Source organism: Cygnus atratus, chromosome 15, assembly GCF_013377495.2.
Source record: "Cygnus atratus isolate AKBS03 ecotype Queensland, Australia chromosome 15, CAtr_DNAZoo_HiC_assembly, whole genome shotgun sequence".
Classification (NCBI taxonomy): Eukaryota; Metazoa; Chordata; class Aves; order Anseriformes; family Anatidae; genus Cygnus; species Cygnus atratus.
The window spans coordinates 2,156,179-2,176,079 of record NC_066376.1 but is presented as its reverse complement, the minus strand read 5'-3'; the positions used below and the strand labels follow the sequence as shown (position 1 = coordinate 2,176,079).

At 49.0% G+C, this 19,901-nt stretch overlaps 1 protein-coding gene across 1 annotated transcript in view; it reads left to right on the top strand.

Annotated features, from left to right (window-relative positions):
- Nucleotides 1-19,901, top strand: part of LMF1 (lipase maturation factor 1) — a 193,459-nt gene that overhangs the window by 747 nt on the left and 172,811 nt on the right. Inside the window, exon 2 of the mRNA XM_035563396.2 lies at nucleotides 8,859-9,168. The gene's annotated coding sequence lies outside the window, so the exon portion shown is untranslated. The remainder of the gene's footprint in view (nucleotides 1-8,858; nucleotides 9,169-19,901) is intronic.

Sequence of the window (19,901 nt, the reverse complement as noted above, 5' to 3'; positions counted from 1 at the left end):
CTCCTCAGCCCTGTGCATTTGGCTCTCGTTTTGGCAAGCAAGGCACAGAGCCGTGCTCGGAGCCCGCCGCTGAAAAAATATTCGCAGAGAAACCTAAACTGACATGTAACACGCTACATTACAAATTTTAAACTTGCCCCAGATTTGTCCACAAAATCGTTAGGATTTGTAGGCTGCCAGCCTGCTTGGATTATTTTGCATCAAAACCATGCAGAAGTTGTAGTTTTGTATGTTTTTGACACGTGCTCTGTTTCTAGTTTGGTTTCAGCTCTCGGTGAAATGCGGGGTTACGACTCTTTCAGTCAAAATGAAAGCGATTCTGATATTCCCCTGTGTGTAAATCCAGACTGCTGAGTTTCCCAGAGCTCAGTTTGCAGTTTCCTTATGAACAACTGATCAGCGTTCTCCACTGCGTGTTCTGTGGAGGCTGCTGCTTTCCGATCATGGATTTGGGGCTATAAATGTATCGCGTCCTGGAAAAAATACTGCCCTGTAGGCCGGCGGTGTGTTAGATGGGAAGAGGCAGGAAGGAGGGAGCAGGCAGTGGCTGCAGGGGTGGAAATTCATTGAGGCAAAGGATGGCAAAGAGCAAGTCGGATGAATGGGACCTTCTGGTGAGTGGGAGACCTCATTTGGGACAACTAGAGTGGTAAGAGGTGAGGAGCAAGCATCGTGTTCAGGGTGATGCGAGTTACGGCCTGGAAATTAAAAAAAAGGGCACATGAAAGCAAGAGGAGGAAGCTGAAGTAAAGGCTGCTGACTGAATGCATGGTGACAGCAAACAGAGGGAGAAGAGCTGGATTTGCTCAAAGAGGAGACGAGTGGAAATGCCTGGAAGTGGTGGGAGGGAGCCCCAAAATGCTTTCGCGGTCCAGAACGTGAAAACCCTTTTGAGAGCTATCCTCGGAGGAAGGATTTTAGGTGCCAGAAGCAGAGGCTGGAAGGAACAGGGTAGGAGGCCGGCTCCGTCCTTTCTAATGGAAGAGGTACAAGAGGAGAAAAGTTTACCTGCTCGTTTTGCAGCTTGTGTGTGATTGCAATCAAGTAACAGTGATTTCTCATCTTGGCTGAGTAACAGCCAAGTGACCCAAAGCCAGAAACGTGGGCCAGGTTGGAGACGGGTCAGATTCCAGCTCTGGCCGTCACCTCAGTGTTGTAGGGACGCCAGCGCTGATCCTGACATGGGGGAGATGCCGTACAGCCTACAGCCGGGACCTCGGTGGGGTAGGAACTGATTGATGTGTCTGAGGTGGGGAGACCGCGATCCGGCAGATTCCTCTGTCAGAGGCTGCGAAACCATGACATGGCTGTCGGGGTGGGATGCTCTCCAGGGAAGGTGCGTTGCCTTTTGATCTCTTCTGTGAGCCTGGGTTTAGAAACAGCAGAAAACAATTTTAAGCCTCTGTGCCAAGCACCTCTTCAATTCTCTTTTCTGAAGATGGAACCATTTACTCTGACAGATTATTTTTTCCCAGACGTGGCGATTCTGCACACACCGAGTCTCAGACTTGCTGAGGAAACGGTTGATGGCGTTGTGACAGTTTGACATTCCTTGGTTGTGGGATGCTTTTCCCCTTCTTTCGTTTTACCCTTCTCAGTGTAACCCTTTCATTCCTGCCGTGTTAAGAAACAAAACCTCTGGGGGGGGACCTTGTCAGGGAGAGCAGCCACCCCGATGGCTGCAGCTCCTGCTTAGTTGTGGAGCTGTGTGAGCTGGGAGCTTGTTCTCTCTGCTAAGTGCAAAGAGAGGGATGGGAGAGTGAAGGACCCCGTGGATTAGTAGAGAGAAACACCATTTGGGGTGTACAGTGATGTGGACATGACAGGCCCCCATATCATGCTTGGCAGTTCTGTCCCTCACCTCCTTCCCTGGTGCACAAGTCTGCTCCTGAGGGGCCGCTTTGTTGCCTGCTGCAAGCCTAGGAGATGCTTTCCCTTTGGATCTTTACCTCTGGAAGGAGGACAGGCAGGTGTGAAGTGTCCGTTGTGCCCTCCCTTCTCCCCTGCCCCCTTTGGTTTTAACAGCTCTCCACCTTTTATTTTTTCTTTGAAGGGGGTTTCCAGAAGCATCCAGGGCCTGGGAAGTCCCTGGCAAAGCGACTGTTGTCTGAGAGGCAGGTTGGAGATGGGAAGGTGGAAGAGGATCTGGTGATTCGTGGAGGCCGGCGACCAAGCCCACCGCTGCTTGCAGGAAGGGGAAGGAAGGGGAGAAGGGGTGCGAGCTGGAGGTGCTCAGCGAGGTTTGCTGCCTGCGTGAGGGAAGGCCGGCGGGGTTCTCCGAGCTGAGGGTTAACACACGTAAAGTGCCTCTGTGCAGTTCTGTTTGGAATAGTAACGAGAACTGCGTTCCTCAGTTAGGCGCCATCTTATAACCGACAGCCCTCAGACGTTTTTGTGTCTGGGGCCTCTTTCTCTACTCCAAGTAAGTGTGGGCAGAGCAAGTGGTAAAGCACTTCTGGAGGAAGAGTGGGCAGTCAGGCAGAAACCAGCCTTGATCACTGAGAACAACTCCCTAGGTCCTGCCCTGCGCCCGGCTGCCCAGACGCCTCTGATCTACGGAGGCATCTTTGTACAGTGCCGTGTGCCGGTTAAGACCTGTCTGTCAGACTTCCACGGCTAAGGCCTGTCTTCAAGGGCTAATTGCAATCTCTAATTCATGGGACGGGGAGCCCTGGAGAAATGTAGTTTTGACATTTGAAGTCTTTCCGTCGTGGTCCTGTGCTGCGTGTTCTTTATGGCAGGGATTGACATTTTGTAAGTACAGAAAGTCTTTGGGGTCTTGGTGGAAGAGCTGTTACAGGTAAATAGCTGGTCCCAAAGCTCTTGACAACAAATACGTGTTATTTGCTCCCTTCACCCTCCTTCTAAATCATTTTAAGTGCCCTTTTTGGATGATTACTATCATCAGATTCCAGATGTAGAAGTTTAAGTAATTAGATACCGCCCTTTCCAATTTCAGCCATGCTTTGTAGAATGCTTTGAAATAAAAGCTATTATGTAAATACAGTTTATCTTCCTTCTCCTCATGTATTGTTTAATAGTAGTATTTTCTTTCCCCAGAGCTAGGACTACGGGAGGTTCATGCTACTTCTTCCTCACTCTGAAATCTAAAGCCTCCGCGGGGGAGTTCGACTTCCTGCAGGTTCCTGGCGCTCTCCTGGTGTCCTTCCTCCCCTCTCTGCCGTCTGCCCTGCTTTCCCTTGCTCTTCCCTCAGTTTTTTGAAGAGGCTCTCAGTCACTTTCAGATTGCCTAGCCAGGATGCTGGTATAGCTTCTGACGCTTTTTCTGCCCTGGAAGGTTTTATTTCAGCGCACTGCTTGTTAGCAAGCCTGCACAAAGGCAGGATGTTAGCGCTGATGGCTCGTGAGCTCCCTGCTCCCCATTTAACTGCACGAGAGTGCCCAGTAAGCGTGGCAGAAGCAGGTTTGGTTCTGATCTAAGCACTTGCACCATAGGAAGATAAATTAATAGCAAGCAGTGATAGTTTCAGGGAAGCGATAACAAGAACTGAGACAGAGCAAACCTGTCTTCCAGTCTGCTGCTTGCCTGGAGCTGCTCGGGGGCAGAGGCATCCCAGAGCATCCTTTGGCTGCAGGCTGGACGGCTGCTGGTGTGCTTCTGAACAGCCTGGGTGCTGGGGGGGAACTTGTGAGCAGCACCAAAGCCCAGCCTGGTGTGTTTGCTTCATGCTATTCCAAAGCAAAGAGACAATGGGGAGGTACGCGCTTAAAAAGCCGCCAGACACAACCACCCCGAAGTCTTTTGCGCCGCTGCTAATGGCAATAAAACAAAAAAGTGTTAAGAACGGACTTTGCGTGCTTACTGGTGGCTGTAGGATTGCAGGATGAAAAGGGGGTTGCCTGATTTCACTACTCCTCTTTGCTTAGTACTACGCGTTCTTGCTTTTGTGTTGCAGAACTTTGCTGGGGAATTTATCAATTGAAAACTCTAATAGCAGCGAGGAGACCACGAACATTCTCCCCCGTGTCGGTAGTACAACCTCCGTTTGCCAGCATCCAGCATAGGGCTTTTTTTTTTTTTTTTTTTGAATGCCTCGTTGGGTCAAAGGTGCACGTGATATATGGCTCCGGGCAGACATTTTTTTTGTGTGTAAAGCGTAGTTTGGTTTTCATGCAAAGCTCTGTGCTTTTGGTTCATTTCTTCTTGTGGTTTGGGCTTTAAGCAAAAGTTGAGACTTCTTTTAATGGTGGGGAGAGAAAGCCATATGACCGGAAAGTCTTGGATTTCACATCTTTAAATCTTTACAGAGCATGAAGAATGGGATTCTCTCATTCTCCTACCATGACAGGCTGAGCCTGGACCGGGGGAAAGGAACTGAGGTGACAGGGCAATGTGGATAGACCAAATCATTTCAGATGGGTGACTCCTGTGCGGCATGCTCCGGTTGTGTTTATTGGTAGCATGTGGCTCTGAACAAGGAACACCTTCAGCTGGGGGAGAGAGGAGCCTGGGAGGGGAGGGAGAAGGTGGAGGGGGGGAATTAATGGAAAAATACAGTAAAGCACCTTCTGGGGTGAGGATAAGTAGCGAAGGTCTATTAGCAGTTGATGACAATTTACATGTATTACTTATGTAAAGATCAGCTCGCAGCAGGTAGAGGAGCGTGCTCCCATGTGAGCTGTCAAAGGCTCCGTCTGCCTCCTGAGTGGGAGGGAGCATGGGAGTCGCTGAAGGCGAGGGTTTTTTTTTCCATCTGCAGAGGAGTGAATAGTCTGAAGAAAAGCAAAGTGCTCTGGGGAGAAGGAAGAGATTGGCATGGGTGAAGGCACCCAAATCCGGGCAGCACTGGTAAAAAAAAAGTCCAGGTGGCAAGCAGCCACAGGGTGGTGGGGAAGGTGACAGGGCTTTATTCCGGGTCTGGAGAATGTGGGATGTGCCCAGTTGTGCTGGGGGCCTGCAGGGGACACCCCTGGGTTGGGAGCCCACCCGTAGCCTCGCATCGTTCCCATCAGCGACACAGGAAGGGATAGCTGTGGGAAAACATCAGCTTGTGCATCCCGGCTGGGAAAGTGTTTCCTGAACTCAGGAAAAGCTCCCTTCTCAGTTATGTTCCTTCTGTGAGGTGGTACCCGAAGGTGACAGCCAGTCGGAGGGGTTGCTGCTGTGGTGCTGCCGCTTGCCTGGCCACCAGCGGTACCCGGAGGATGCCGGCTGCGGGTCCAAGCTCCTCTTGCCCTTCCACCATCCCTTTGGGTAAGACCTGGCTCGTTTGGAGAGGCTGCGGGGAAGCAGGGCAGTGCTGTGGCCCCTGGGGGTGCTCGAGGCCAATGTGCTGTGCGGGTGGGCACCCGGGGCTGGCTGGAGCGCTGCCCAGCGGGTTTGGGTTCCTACAACAGCCCCTGGGGAGAAGCAGGGGGAAATCAGAAGCAGGTAACCTTGCCCCCGTGCCCTGACAGCACAGCAAGCCTGCCAGGCAGCGCCCCGGGTGGAAGCATGCACGCTGACCATGTTTTATTTACCTGCAGGCAGCAGGGAGATGGGGAGTGGAAAATCCCCAAATACAAGGCCAAAGGTGAGAGGCTTCAGAGTAGGGGTTAAGGAAGAGGAACAAAAGCACAAGCTTTGGGGGCAAAAGGGACTTTTTCTTCTGACTAAACCAAGATCAAAGTGAAGATCCCTGGAGGGATCCTTCCCTGGAGGAAGCGGTATCTGTTATAGTCGATTTAAGGGTTCAGCTTCTGGAGAGGTGTTCAGGGAGAAGAAGCACTGACAAGCTGATAGATAACTCTTTTTTTCACCCCTGCTGGATCCGTGCATCTCTTGCGTTGCCGAAATCCTTTGCAGAATCTGTCTTTATCTTCCCCTCTTGCATGTTTCTGGAGGGTGGACGTGGGTACCACTGCCTTCAGGGTGAAGCCTCTCGCGGGTGTAGCTGGTGCCATGGCAGAGTGGGTCTGGATGACCTGGCTGTGGGGTTTGGGAAGCTGGCAATACAAATGGGATGTGTCCTCCAGAGGTGCTCCCAAAGGTGCTGGAGGTGAGCGGGAGCGTGGCACGAGGCAGCGGCGTGGCCTGGGGAGGTCCAGGAGAGGGAGCTGGGTCAAGGACAGAGCCCCAAAAACTGTGAGCCACGAACGGCACTCGCCAGCCGTGCGCCCCAAAGGTTCGGGTGATGGATCCAAATGTAGGTGGCTCCTTCAGCGTTTGTCTTGGTTGGACGAGTGTCTCATCAAAGGAGGGCTGTTGCCGATGGGGTTTAGCCCTGAAATCCTTGCATGCAAAATACCAGCAGTGCAGCATCTCGAAAGCAATCGGTGTTCAGAGGGAAACCACTCTGGAGCCCAATTTGCGCAGTCTCTGGATGTGCAGCTCACACCAACCTATAATGCAGTCGTTGCTGCTTTCAGATTTAAAAAGGCTGTGCAGTCTTTTGTACATACAATGTGTACTTTTCTTCAATTGCTATAGTTTGCTTTTCCTAATTTGCCCTTTCCTTGTTTATCTTGCATACTGTACAGGGGTCTAATTTAGATTTTTTTAAGGAAAAAAAATTGTGTAGCAGTTATGGGTTGGGGCAGCAATTTCTGTAGTGTTCCGAGGTGAATTTGATTAGCGCTTTTGGAAAACTGGGCAGCAGACTGCTGTGCTAATCAGGGGAAGTCAAGCTGTGGAGTTTTAAGGTATAGTTGATCTTTTTTTTTTTTCTTTTTTTTTTTTTTAACCCAGAACTGAAGATATTGTCTGAGGCTCAGAAGCATTGTTTCTACTGGTTTTATGTGTTGGGTTTTCTGATTACAAAGCTATGCTGAACAAAGTATTGGTAGAAAAATACAAAATACAGAACATTTAAAACACAGAACATTACAATCTAAAATACAGAACGTTTAATTTGCTGTACAAACCCAATTCCTTAGTGCTGCGGACAGTTTTTTCCTGTCCATAATTGAGTAAAATATCCTGAGTCTTTATCGGTTTGTAAAGTCCTTCATGGTGTATAAAAGATGGGCAGAAAGAGACGCAAACACTGAAACCCTCAGCTTTGTGTTGGTGCTGGGACTCAGGACCTGCCGACATCAGTGGGAACCCTCGCAGTGCCCTCAGGTCTGTGGGATTGTGACTTCGTGGTGACTTCCCGACGAGACCGAAATACGTGCTGTGTGCAGGGAGGTGCGGCAGGTGTTTAGGGGATTAGCTGTAGTCCGTGGGAGACCTTCCTGTGTGGCTGGGGGGGAACGGGACATTTGTTTTTATTCCCTGGGGTTGCAGACTTGCGATTGCTGGTCTGACTTGAAGGAAATGGGGGTCCAGGCCTGAACTCGGGGTGCAGTTTCAGTCGGGCTTTCTACCAGGGTTCCCAGTGAGAGACAGCGACCAGACGAGCACCAACATTTTTTGTTTGCAGAACGACAGCATTCCGATAAGGAAGAAAACAGAATTGATCATTAACAAAGGAGGACTGGGGGGAGATAAATTAGCATTTTGTAAGACCTCAGCTATTGCTGCGTGTGACGTGGCTGGTGTTTGGATAATGCCTGAAACGTGGGTAAGTTAGCTGCTGGGAGCAAAACGTGTGCAGCCTAATCAGGAAATGTCGGCCTTCATTTTTTCCTGAGAAATGGAGATTACTGCAGTTACAAACTGCAAATTGGTAACTAGAGGAGATGCCTAAAATATGAGATAATCCCTAGAAGCTGACCAACTTGCTCTGTAGAACATCAAATTCTAGGTCTATAATCTGTAATTAAATTGCTTATGTGCTGTTAAAAAAAGCATCTGGCTGTACTAAGATTGTCCAGTGCAAGAGCATCGATCCTATACAAGAGAGCTGTAGCGACATGTAAAAAGTAGCAATTTAGAGAACGGGAAAATATTAAATCTTTGTATTTCCAACCTACCAGGATGTGAGAGGATCCAAAAGGGCAGCCCATACCATAACTACTGGCCTTTGCTATTGCAGTGTTTAACCATTACACTGCCAGACAAATGAAGGTGTGTTTTGGGCACCGCTGGAATGCTGTGTATGAACTTAAGCTGTCTCATTAACCACCTTGTGGAATATCAAGTGTATTTAATATGAGGACAAATTCCAATACTTGATAAATGCCCACATAATGCTGTGTAAAGATGGAAATAGGCTGTCCGCTGAAGTCAAAGCATAACATTGCGGATAAAATCTGCTATCTGCCACGGGCTGTATGTGCTGGCAGCAGCGGATGTTATGTCACTGCCACCACCATTTGTGATGGAGGTGTGACGCTGCAAAGTATTTTGTGCAACTGAAATACAGGGGGTCAGAAAGTACAGCTGTGGGCACCCTTCTGGCTGCTCAAATCGCGCTCCCCGGTATCTGTGTGTGGGCTGAGGGTTTCTTGGTGTATCCTCTACAAATACGTTTTGTAGGAAGCAAATTCCATCTGAATGTCTTGGAATTAATGCATTGCTTTCACTCTGCATCTGCAATGCAATTAAGCTGTTTTCCTCGTCCGCGTTAGGAGATTAACAGCATATGTGACTAACGCGGGGTCATGGGGAGTCTGACGGAGCAGGGCTGAGCCTCCTGCTTGTGTGCGGGGTCAGGTCGCGTGCTCGCAGGGAGATTTTCCCAGAAGTGTGGTGTTGAGTTTGCCTGAAGCAAGTGGCATGTCCCTTACAGCAGCTGAGGAGAAATTTTATCTCAAAACAGATGCTGTGCCATTTCCTGGTGTGAAGGCAGAGACAGAATTCCTCTGCCTTCAACATCGTGGTTAATAGACGTGACTGTGTTGTAGTGTAGTGGAGATGAGGACATGAACGAATTCCTTCACAACGCGTGAATGTTCTTCTGTAACTCTGGACTCAAAAGGTACATTTCTGGGTAATTCCTAATACTGTTTTTTTCTCTGTGTTTTCCTTCTAGTTGTGGCCTTCCTGGTGGCATACCATCAAAACAAGCAGCTGATAGGAGAAAAGGGGCTGCTGCCATGTAAACTCTACCTGCAGAGTGTCAAAAAGTATTTCAAAGGGAAGATAAACCTGGATGCGCTGAGCTATGCCCCAACAATCATCTGGTTTCTGGACTGGTCGGACATGGACAGCATCTTGGACAACATCTCTGTGGTCGGCCTGGCGACTTCAGCCTTTGTACTGGTGACTGGATGTGCGAACATGGTCCTCATGGCTGTCCTGTGGGTTCTCTACCTCTCCTTGGTCAACGTTGGACAGATCTGGTAGGTTAACAGTCTTTTTGCCTTGTTTTTTTCTCTGTAATTCTTATGTTTATTGTACCTGCTGACATTCTGTTGCCCTTTGAGGTTGGTAATCTGGTAGGGAGTGATGTGGGCACGTGAGAGAAGGCATTTTTCATTCCAATGAATTACAGGCATGCCCCTGCTCTTTTGCCCAGTAAGGAGGACTTGCCACCATCCTCTGCGAGAGGAGCAGCAGCTGCATAACACGCCATGCTACACATTGCCCCTGCAGTGCAGTGCCTTCCTTTATGGCTGTCGCAAGGGAATTCCTTTGAGATGGTTTATCAATTTTTAGTTCTATCCAGAGGAGAGCTGGAGTCCTCCAGATAAATGTACAAAACCTGTGGGAGGTGAAAAGGAAAGGAGAAATAGTGAGTGTCTGCGTGTTGCCTTGCTGCAGGGAAGGGCTGTGGTGTAGACTTTGGTTTTAAAAAAAAATAATAAAATTTGTCAGTGCCCCAACTGGATGATAGGCTTCAGCTGGTCCTCGTGCTAAGGCCCCAAAGACACACCCTAAAGGAATGGGCCCTTGGGAAACCCCGCTTTGTTAGCTCACCTCATCAGGTACCTGCACCTGTGCCTGCGTGGAGCTGGTGCAGTAACTCTGGGGAGCTGAAAAGCCACGCCATGAAGAGGTGCCCAAGGTGAGGATGTGGTACGTGTTTCTCCGGCGTGGTCTGGCTGTACAGCATGTGGCAGGGCACCCTCGTTACAGATGGGATCAGTGAATTTAATTTTAAGGATTTGCATGTGGTGGAGCAGCCCTGCATCTAGTCCTGTCCCATTCATTCCTCTCCTACTCCAGCTGGTATGTAAGTGGGTGAAGGATAACAGCTTCGGTTTTCTGAAAAGCTCTGTTCTCTGAGCTCTTAACTCAGTGTGAACTTAAGACCGTGAAAGGAAGCCACGATTTGAAAAAAGTTGCTTTCTGCTGCCCGTTTCCAAGTTATTCCAAAATTGCTCGTCTCTTTTTCTAGATACGTTACTACAGGGCAAATATTCAAGCATCATCCTGCTCTCCAGAGATGCAGGAGTCTCTGCCCTTACAGCAGCAAAATCTAGCTGTGTTGCTTGACTTCTGTTTGGGGGTGGGATGGGGAGGGAATAATGCTCCCCCCGCTGCCAAAGCACAGCGTGATTCAAGCTGGAGGGTGGGCCTGTGGGGGTAGGAGGCTGAAGGCTTGACCTGGCCCTTCAGGAGCAGGCTACCTAAGAAATTAGCATAACGAGCTTTGTTAGTGCTCATAATGCAATCTGGAGTGCTCAGCGTACCGGTGTGGCATTAGCAGCGTTGTACTGTTCTCAGTTTTAAAAAACAACCAAACGGAAAACCAGACTGGAGCGTGTTCTGTCCCCCGCTGGGCAGGCACGTCCTGCACTGCTCCTCTGCTCCCAGTCGCTTGCCCTGGTAAAGGTGGGCGGAAGGTGGAGTTGTGGACCCTCTGCGGGTGCTGGGGGGTCCTGAGGTTTTGCTGAAAGGAATCCGCTCATGTCCATGTAGCTCTGAGTGGCTGTTCTGTCTTTCAAGTCTTTGAGGGAGGAGCGGAAGGACAAGGGGATAGAGGGGAGCCTTTTTCCCCTGGTGTGCTGAACCACCACCAGTGTCCAGCAGACTGCATCCAAACGCCTCCTCCCGAGGGGGTTTTGAAGCTCAGGACCAAGCGTTAGGTCTCTTTGCAGCGATGAGCTGGCTAGCAGGAATGCAAGCAGAGCCCAGAGCTTGCATTCTGTGGATGCTGTGGTTGAAAGGAATTGCTTCTTGATTTTTGAGATAAGGTGTTTTTTTTTTGTTGTTTTTTTTTGCCTCCTTTGCTACTTTAGATTTGGAGTTTATAAGTTCCACTGCCCCAAGCAGGTAGCTCCGGGTGTGCAGCAATAACACTGAGGGAACAGGGCAGGTTCTTCTGGGGGAAGGGGTGAGAGAAAAGGTGGGTGGGAAGGAAACGTGGTACAGGTGGTGCTGCCTCAGCTTCATCTCAGTTGTGGCATCGAATGCTTTAAACAGGAAATTAGGTTCTTTCTCCTAGGGGTAGGAGAAAGGAATCAAAGCAACCCAGCAGTACAATTCAGTCATCTGTGGTTACGTTTTTCATTAGATCCTCTGAAATGGGTCACTGGGTGGTCAAAAACATATTATTATTGTGCATATACTGTGACATTCAATTCCCTGGAGAAGGGGATGCCGGGCGCAGTGCAACGAAATGTGGGGAAGGAGAAGGGGGGGGTTGTAAATAATTTCTCATCGTCCTCCAGAGATTTGTGGTGGCACTTGGCACGGGCTGAGAGTACCTGAGATGTGGAGAGCTCTGCTGGTTGCGGTTGGCAGTGCTGGACTTGGGACTGAGGTGGCTTTGAAACTTTCTGCACTGATTTTCAGGTGGTGTTAGGTGGTCTCTTAATGTTGGCTCCCAAGTGTGGACAGGTGGAGAGGTTTTGATGGGGTCTGACTCGTCTCCAAAGCATCTGTTGAAGACCTCAGTGACTTGTAACAGGGCAAAAGATAACATTATCAGGCTTTCCTGGTCAGAGTTACAGGATGACTCAATGAAGGTGTCTGAGATGAGGAAGAAATTCCCCGTGGCCCTGTTATTTGTGGTTATTGTGCAGGCAGCCCTAATGGTGCTCTGCAGGCGCTGAGTTCTGTGGACTGGCACTGCTGGGCATGGACCCGTGGGTTGATCCAGCAAACACTCCTGGGCTGTTAAGGGGGAAACCAGTTCAAGGAGGATACAGGGGGACAAGGGAGAACAGAGTTCTCTTTAAGCCAGTGAGGAACAATTTATTCTTTTTATTGCCTTCTTTTTTTCCATTTTAATTTTAAACGCTTCTATTTGTTTTGGGCTGGAGTCTCCAGACCCCGAGTGCTGCTGAAGGAGCGAGTCTTTCAACTGCTGTCCAGCTGGCTTGGGCTCAGAGTCAGGGAAGCTTTGGAGGAGCAGACCGTCCCCTGGGAGAGGCAGGACACGCCGCCTGCCCCCTGCTTCTGCCGGCCACCTCCTCTGAGCCACGGCAGCTGGGGAATGGGCTACGTGCCCGGGGAGCTGAGCCCGCTGTGACAGCACCACAAGGGACGAGCCGAAAGTCCCTGAGCATATGGTAACACCTTCATTTGGTTCTTAAAAGCACGCACAGACCAAAAAAAAAAAAAAAAAGGATTTAAAATCCAGAAGGAGAAGGGTGCTCGACTGGATGGCAAAGGAAGGTAGTTAATGACTGCGGGAAATGAGGGGCTGGGGGGGACGAGGCCACTTGGGCCCAAACTCTGGGGTCACATCCTCGGAGGAATCACAGAATTACAGAATCACAGAATCAGCAGGAAACAGCAGGGCCAAGTACTGGAGGATGGAGCTGCCCTTCTGGATGGTCCTGGTACTTTGCATGCGTGGTGGGTTTTAAAAGCTACTGTGCGTGCAGGGAAGAAAACTGTTCCTGCAGCAGGTTGGCGTGAGGTCTGTGATGGACTTCCCAGGATAAGGAGTGCTTTGGGAACCTCAGAAGCTGAGAACTGGGGCCGGGATGCTGTCCTGGCCCTAGGCTCTTAACTTTGCTAGTTTGCAGTCGGCTATGCCAAAGCATAGGCGAACTGTATGAAATAAGGTGTGCTTTGGTTGTGCTCACAACTAGGCTAGCTTTTAGAGATTAACTTTGGTACCTGTGCAATGTGGGGCTGAGACCACCTTTGCCAAATTTTAAGTGGAATACACAGGGCAGCTTTTGTAATTCTGGGCATTTTGTCCCCAGACAAGCTGTGATATTCAGGGTGTGCTCAGGCTAAATCTGGACGTGCGGTCTGGGTCACGGGGCATGCACGTAACAGTGCCATGCTTGTATCACGAGCTCAGTATGTCTGTCTTAAGATGCTGAATTTTTCTTCCCTCTGCAACTCCGAACTTTTCCTTTTGAAGTAGGAGGAGGCTGTCAGGCATCCAGAAGCACTGCAAGAGCACAAAAGAGTATTTAATGTCTGACCCAGAGGCTGGGTGAAGTGCTTAATTGCTGCGCTGGTTTTCTTGCTGGTGTTGTAGACTATTCTTCATTTCAGTAAAATAACGAGTAAAACGTGGTCTGAGTTTAACTGAAGCTTTTAAATGAAACTAGAGATGCTTAAAAAAATTTTTAATGGGGACCTCATACTTTAGTGTCCACTTTTTTTACACTGCAAGTCTTGCTTGTCTCGGTCCAGTCACTAGCAGAATGATGCAGCCCTGTAGGTCCGGTACAAATGGCTCTGCCTTTCTCCCTGCTCCTTCCCTCCTGAGTATTAATATGAAGGATTCTAATAGATTTGAACAAGAATGGGAAAAGCTGCCCCTTTGTTTGAAAGGAAAAATGCTTGTTGCGGTGACCTCACGAAGCCTCCATTTGTGGTTTTATTCCCTGTGGGTTGTGCCAGGGCACACGTCTGCAGGGATGGGCCGTCAGCAGAACAGGTCCTTTGTCAGGCCGGGCTCTCTGGGAGAGGTGTTCTAGCAGAAGTTAAATCATTTTTTGTACCAGAATAGCTAATGCACTTCCAAAGTGAATTCGTAATTCTGGAATAAAATCACTTTTATCCCACAGTAAGGTGTCTCCAGAGAGCTATTACATTTTCTTATATAAACAAACTCTTAAACTACTCTGCCACTGATCTCCTGTTTCTTCTTCTGTTGTTTCCTCAGAGAACCACCCCCCTGCCACCCAACATTCAAATGTCATCTGAAAACCCTTTCCTTTCCCATGGTTATTGCATTTTTCATTTTATGAAACATTGTCCACTGCTAGAGAAGCCTTCCGTGGTACAGTTTGTAAGACACTTGATACAAAAGCTAGAATTGTGGTTTTTAAATCCTATTGCCTTTTTTCCTTTCATGACTAAGATTCTGGTAGAGTTACAAGAGCTCAAGGGAATATGTTAAACAAGCCAATAAATAAAACGTTATAGCATGAGGTGGCTGCAGCGTTCTGTTCAGTGTGTTCTTCCCTTGTGGAAAATGTTGGTGGAGCTACTGCTAACAGATATTTAGGATAAAATAAGACTATGCAAGCATGCTTTTCTGCAGGGAAAATGGATCTGAGCAGTGCTTCACCACTGTACAAACCCCGAGGGTGCTGGCAAGTCCTGTTGGAGCTGTGCTCAGGTGCCCTTTGAAGGCTGCGTGCCAAGGTGGTTTCCAAGAAGTTGCAGATGCTGCAGTACTTTGCTAGAGAGGACATGCGTCTGTCTTTCTGCCCCCAAATGCCTGCTTTTTTATGTTTAGCTGATTGAACATAATATTAATAGCTTTTAACTTCTAATATTAAGAGCTTAATAGAGGGGCAGGTATACGGCAGGTCATGAAAGCATGTCTGTGAGGTGTGTAATTTAATTGCCATTAAATTACCATCCTCAGAAGTTCATTTACAACAGAGAAAGAAGAAAGCCTTGTATGTCATGGAGGTTTTGTGTTTTATAGGTCTCATTAAAAACCACTTGACCTATGCAGGACTTTAATCACAGTGTTCTGTCTGCTAGCAGATGAACTAGTGAATGGTTCGGGTTGAACTCCATTAAATGCTAGGGGGCTGATGAGATGCTCAAGGCTGTATTTTTCCCTCTCCAGGAGGGCTTTAGTAGCCATCAAATGTACCTCTTCCCAATTTTCTTTCCTCTTTTATGTCTATATCTTTGGTGTTATTTTTATTATTATTAATTATTTATTTAAAGCACTTGGGTTATTGTCTAGTGTCTTCCCATTCAGTAAAAGCTGGGAACAGATCCCTTCTGAGTTTCGTATTCCAGCTTGTAAATCAAGCAACGTGTGAACTGTGGGCTGGATTTGGCCACTTCATTCCCATTTCTAAGTGTGCTGGTTTGTGACCCGCTTATCATGAGGCCATAGCGCTTACAGGGATGGTCATTTAAGGCCAGAAGAGGCCTAGTCTGACGTGCAAAATTCAGATGGAAGAATCATCCGCTGAGCCTCCAGCAAACCAGAGCCACCTCAAGTGTGAACAAACGTATCCGCGTGGGCTTGGTGCGTTTGAGCTAATGCACATTTTATTCAGTAGTGTGGGTAGTTCGCTAAGGCTTTCGTGACTGCCCCTGAGCAAGCAAACACTGAAAGATTGCGAGCCGTGCAAGCAGGGAGCAGGAGCGTGGGTGTCCTGGGTTTCACTGGTGTGCTCGGTTCAGTTGGAGAGTTCGCTAAGGCCTCTGTATAGGCAGAAGTGGCTGTGCTGAGCTGTACGTAACTGTATTTAATGATGTGATCTTGGCAGGGTCTTTCCATTAGTCTGTATCCTGCCTTATCTGCCTGTCTGGAAGGAACACAAGGGTTGCGCTAGAGGACTAGGGTTTAATTAATGTTAGCTTTTCAGATTTTAAGCTTTGAAATGCAAGCAAAAATTAATCATGCCTGAATCCAGAGTACAATTTTGAGTATTTTAAAAAGTGTCTAGGTTTTTAGGTAAATCACATTAACGATTACCACCTTGGTGTGTATGCCAAACTGGAGTCATCTGAACTTTGCAGATAACCCTTTCTGCAACCTGGCTTTAGTTTTCTAGCTCTCCCAAGTATCCCAAGGACGACAACAACAACAAGGATACTTAGACTATCTCATTCCTTCATCTGGCCCTTGCCTTGGCCATAAACCTCAGGAATTTCTTTGTTACTGTGAATCACAGCCTCGCATCCCTTTATTCCAAGCTTCCCTCCCTCCTTCCCCAGAAAGAAAAGATTATCTCTAGAAACGTAAACCAAGAGTTGCAGGATCTCGGGGGGTCATCCTTCCTGTTGAGGAAGCTGCTTTTTGGCACTTCCTCCTCCTGCAGAAGCGAGGCAGCGGATCAGTTTCAAAGAACGCTGTGAGCAGACGCGAGGGGTTGATATGACACATTAATGAAAACAGAGATTAATGCCATGTGACACCGCTGCCTGCACTACAACTGGGAACTAATGAGGCTAACGAGAACCATATTTTTGTTCGAGAGATTAAAATTTAATCACGGCTGAAGTCAGAAATGAATCATTTCACGTTCTCCCCACCCCCCCCCCAACGTGTTTAAGGCTTCCCCTCCTGGCCCTGTGCTGGCTTTTTGGCTCGGCAGCCCCAGAGAGGGGCCAGCCCCTCGCTGCCCCCTCATCATGGCCAGGATGGAGGCCGGGCCGTGTCTCTGCTCTTCTTCCTCAGTCCCTGAGAGCCGTGAGCATGGGTTTGGAGCATCAGGATGCTGAAGGCCATTTAATGAGGAAGTGAAGGTCTGGGTCGGAGCGAGGAGTGCGATCGGGTGTCCCGGGAGGCCTGAGCACACCCCTGCTGTGCCTTTTCCAGAAACCGTGCGTTAGTCCGGGCGTGGGCTGAGAAGGCAGGCGCAGATCCACCTGGTGAAGCGGCCAGGTCTGGCAGACACAGGAATTGAAGCTCTTCACGAGCTGCTGATGGGAGCAGTGCTGCCAAACGCCCTCGCGGGCTGGCACGGGACGCTTGGGTGGCATCTCGGGCCACATCGGTCTGGTTGTTGCCTGCTTCCACGGGTGTATTCCTGGAGGAGGACTGACCCGTGGCAATTCCAGCTTGCCATCGAAACGCTGTGAAAAATGAGAGAAGTGGTTTTGATCAGGTGGTGCGCCAGGGTTTCTTGAGCAACTGCAGCATGGGAGATGGCAGCATCTGCTGAGGATGTTAATTTCTGTAGCGGGTAGCACCTCTGTGATTGGTTTTATCTAAATAATAGGAATGCCTGTAGGAATTTAAGTATCCCTGGGAAGAGGGAAGTTGAAGAGGAATTAATCTCTTAAATCGGTTGTATATAGTGTTTTCACTTGCTAAAGTTACTGGCTTTACTTCACTCAAAAATAGCACCTTTGGAGGATTTTTTTTTAATTTCTATCTTCTGTAAGATAATCAAAGGCTTATTAAAGTCACTAATTGACTGTGAGGGAAGGAGCTGGTCTCTGTCCACATGGAAGCATCACAGCGAGGGTCCCCTGGGGTGTGCATGGGGCACTGACCGGTGCTGCTGTGCACGTCCCCTGCGTCCCATTGCTGCTTGTGCCACGGCGTGTGCTCCGTGTTCGTGGCCTCTGAGGCTGGCTGATGGCTTTGTAATCTTGTTAGTTAATCCCGGTAATCGCTTCTGTCTAAGTGTCAGGGCTGCTACCTGCGCGTGGTACGAGGATAACACAGAAAAGCAGTGGTGTGTGTCCGCTGCTCCGCTTCGCAGGAAGCCTGACAAAATGATTTAACCTCGTAGGGCGCAATGCTTTGATAGCATAGCGAATGTTAGTACAAGGCAAGGAGGGATTTTCTTTCGCCTCCTTTCAGCTTCCCCTGCTCTGAACTTGATTTCATGAGAAGAAATGTTAAAACATCAGAAGCAATTAGGATGGGATATGGGGTAAAGCATCTGCACGGGGAGCTGTGTATACTGTACGGACAGCTAATAACATCCCACCGGTTCCTTTGCGTAAACTGTCTCTAGCTTCCAATCGCTTCTGCAAATCACAGCCGATGAGAAAATGAGAGCACAGAAATTATCAGAAGATTATGTGGTTAGTGGCATGGCTGCGCGGTGTCTGATGTACCACGGGGCTTTGCCAGAGACTGAGACAAATATTTTTTTAATTGCTTATTATCTGGCACATCCAATTGCCAGCTGTATCCAGTATGTAGACTTGGGTATTGATTCCACAGCTGAAAGATTTAGGAAAAGAATGAATAATGTTTTTTCATGATTTCTCTTAACTGTAACTTGCCAAATAGCTTCATGCACCCAGTCTGGTCCAGCACACGTTCGTGTTGCTTAACTCATCTAACTTCTCAAACAGCTGTGGTTGGAAAGAATGTTAACACAGTGATTGGTGCAGCCGAAAAGCAATCAAGGCTTAGGGAAGGGTCCAAACCCTGGTGGGATCTGTGTTTACTAACTTCCCTCAGGGTCTTAATCCAGAAATTTATTCCTGAGAGCAGTGCTCGCGACCCGTGGGGCAGGCTCTTTTCTGGGTTGGGGTTGTCCCATCACAGCGGTGACCTGCGGGGCTGAGCCCTTACTGGAGACGTGTTCCAGATCTGCCTGGGCAAACAGCAGCGCCGTGCTGGGGAACGGGAGGACAGCGGCTGCAGAAACAGGAGTGCTCTCCCGGGGGAAGGGTCTGTGGTAGAAAGTAGATGGAAGCTTGCGTTAGGGTAGCTTGTGTCTTCATGATCTTAGTGTAGAAGAAAGTGCCATGCTGTCACCGACACCCGTAACCCTGCTGCAGACTGCATTTAGTGGGGAATTGCGTTCGGTTTCTCAGTGGTTGGGGGGGGGGGGGCGCAACCTTTGGAGAGAAATTAATGCAATTCTTTTCTAAAATGAATGGGATTACTGATATGCAGTTTGCCTCAGATTTTACCCGTCAGTATGCTGGCAGCTGGCACACAAAACCTGTATGCTGCGGTGTCTGACCAAGCCAGGCTGCAGCCCTCCTGTGCCTCGTGTTCCAGGGAGTGAACGTATTCCAGCTGATGCTGCCCCCTTCGTCTTCCATCAGGGCTGTTGTGCTGGCTCTGCACGTGCTTTTGTTCACAAAAGGCGGCCGTGCAGGGGTGCACGGGGATTTCGGCAGGTCGGGCAGCCTGGTACAGCTCCAGACAAAGCGGGGCTCAGGGGCTGCGGGGCGCTTTGCTGTCCCCGTGCTGCTTCCCGCTCCCCTTCGCACGTTTCCTGCCGTAAATTCGCAGTCTGCTTTAAGGAGCAGCTCAGAGCGGGCTTCCCGAGGCTGCCATCTCAGCGTCTGGTTTTGGCACTGGAAGGATTTAACCAAAGCAGACTTCACTCGAATTTGGCAAATTCTGCCGTCATGTACGCCAGGGCTCGTAATAACTTCAACGTCGGAAATGAGCACAGACAGAAAACTTGGCGAGTGCCGGCCCTTAGTTTGGGTAGCTCACATTTGGTCTTTAACTAAGCCTCGCTCCGTGCCTTGCAAGGGGAAAATAAAAGGGTGTATGGCCACTTCGGCGGCTTGCCGTGGGGTGCGTGGGATGGGGAGCGGGTGTGCGAGCACCCGCCGTTGCTGCAGGACGGCCGTGCCCTTCCTCGTCCTCTGCTTTGCTCCAGTTCTGCTCAGGCACCTTTCCCAGCACCACGTGCAAACTGAGGCATAAAGCTCCTCTTCCAGCCATTTTTTAAACGTTATCCCTGTTCCTTCCATTTAAATGTGGATGTTGTAATTACAGAGCGCAGAATCCCAGTTTTTAGAGATCTGCGACCACAATAAAGCGAATCCAGAAACCAGCCGAGTGGTTTCATTTACTACCATTCTAGCTTATTTCCTCCCCCCGCAACCACTGTGCAATGCTAAAGGCTTGGCAGCAACTGAAACCAGCTGTCAAAAATGTTTCTTACCCCCGCACTTTTAAGTTAATGATGTTCTGAAATTAATGGTGCACTAGACTAATTCTGTCATCTCGTTTTGATGGGCTCGCAGCCTCTTGGTCTCTTGCGAGTGGTATTTGCCAACTGGCTTCTTTGTTTTGAGGCAGTGCGCTTAGGAAGTGGATTCCCAAGTGCAAGGTACCGTGTGTGTCTATGAAGATGTGTGTACGTGGATAAAAAATAGATATATAGAAAAGATGGTTTTAGTCCTGAAGTATTTACGGCTTTAATTTGGTTGGTGTGCTGTGGTTCGCCAAACGAGATTTCAGGCACGTAAGCCGGTAACTTTTAGGGGTGTCACACACACGACAGCGGCGGGTGAGGGTTCCTTC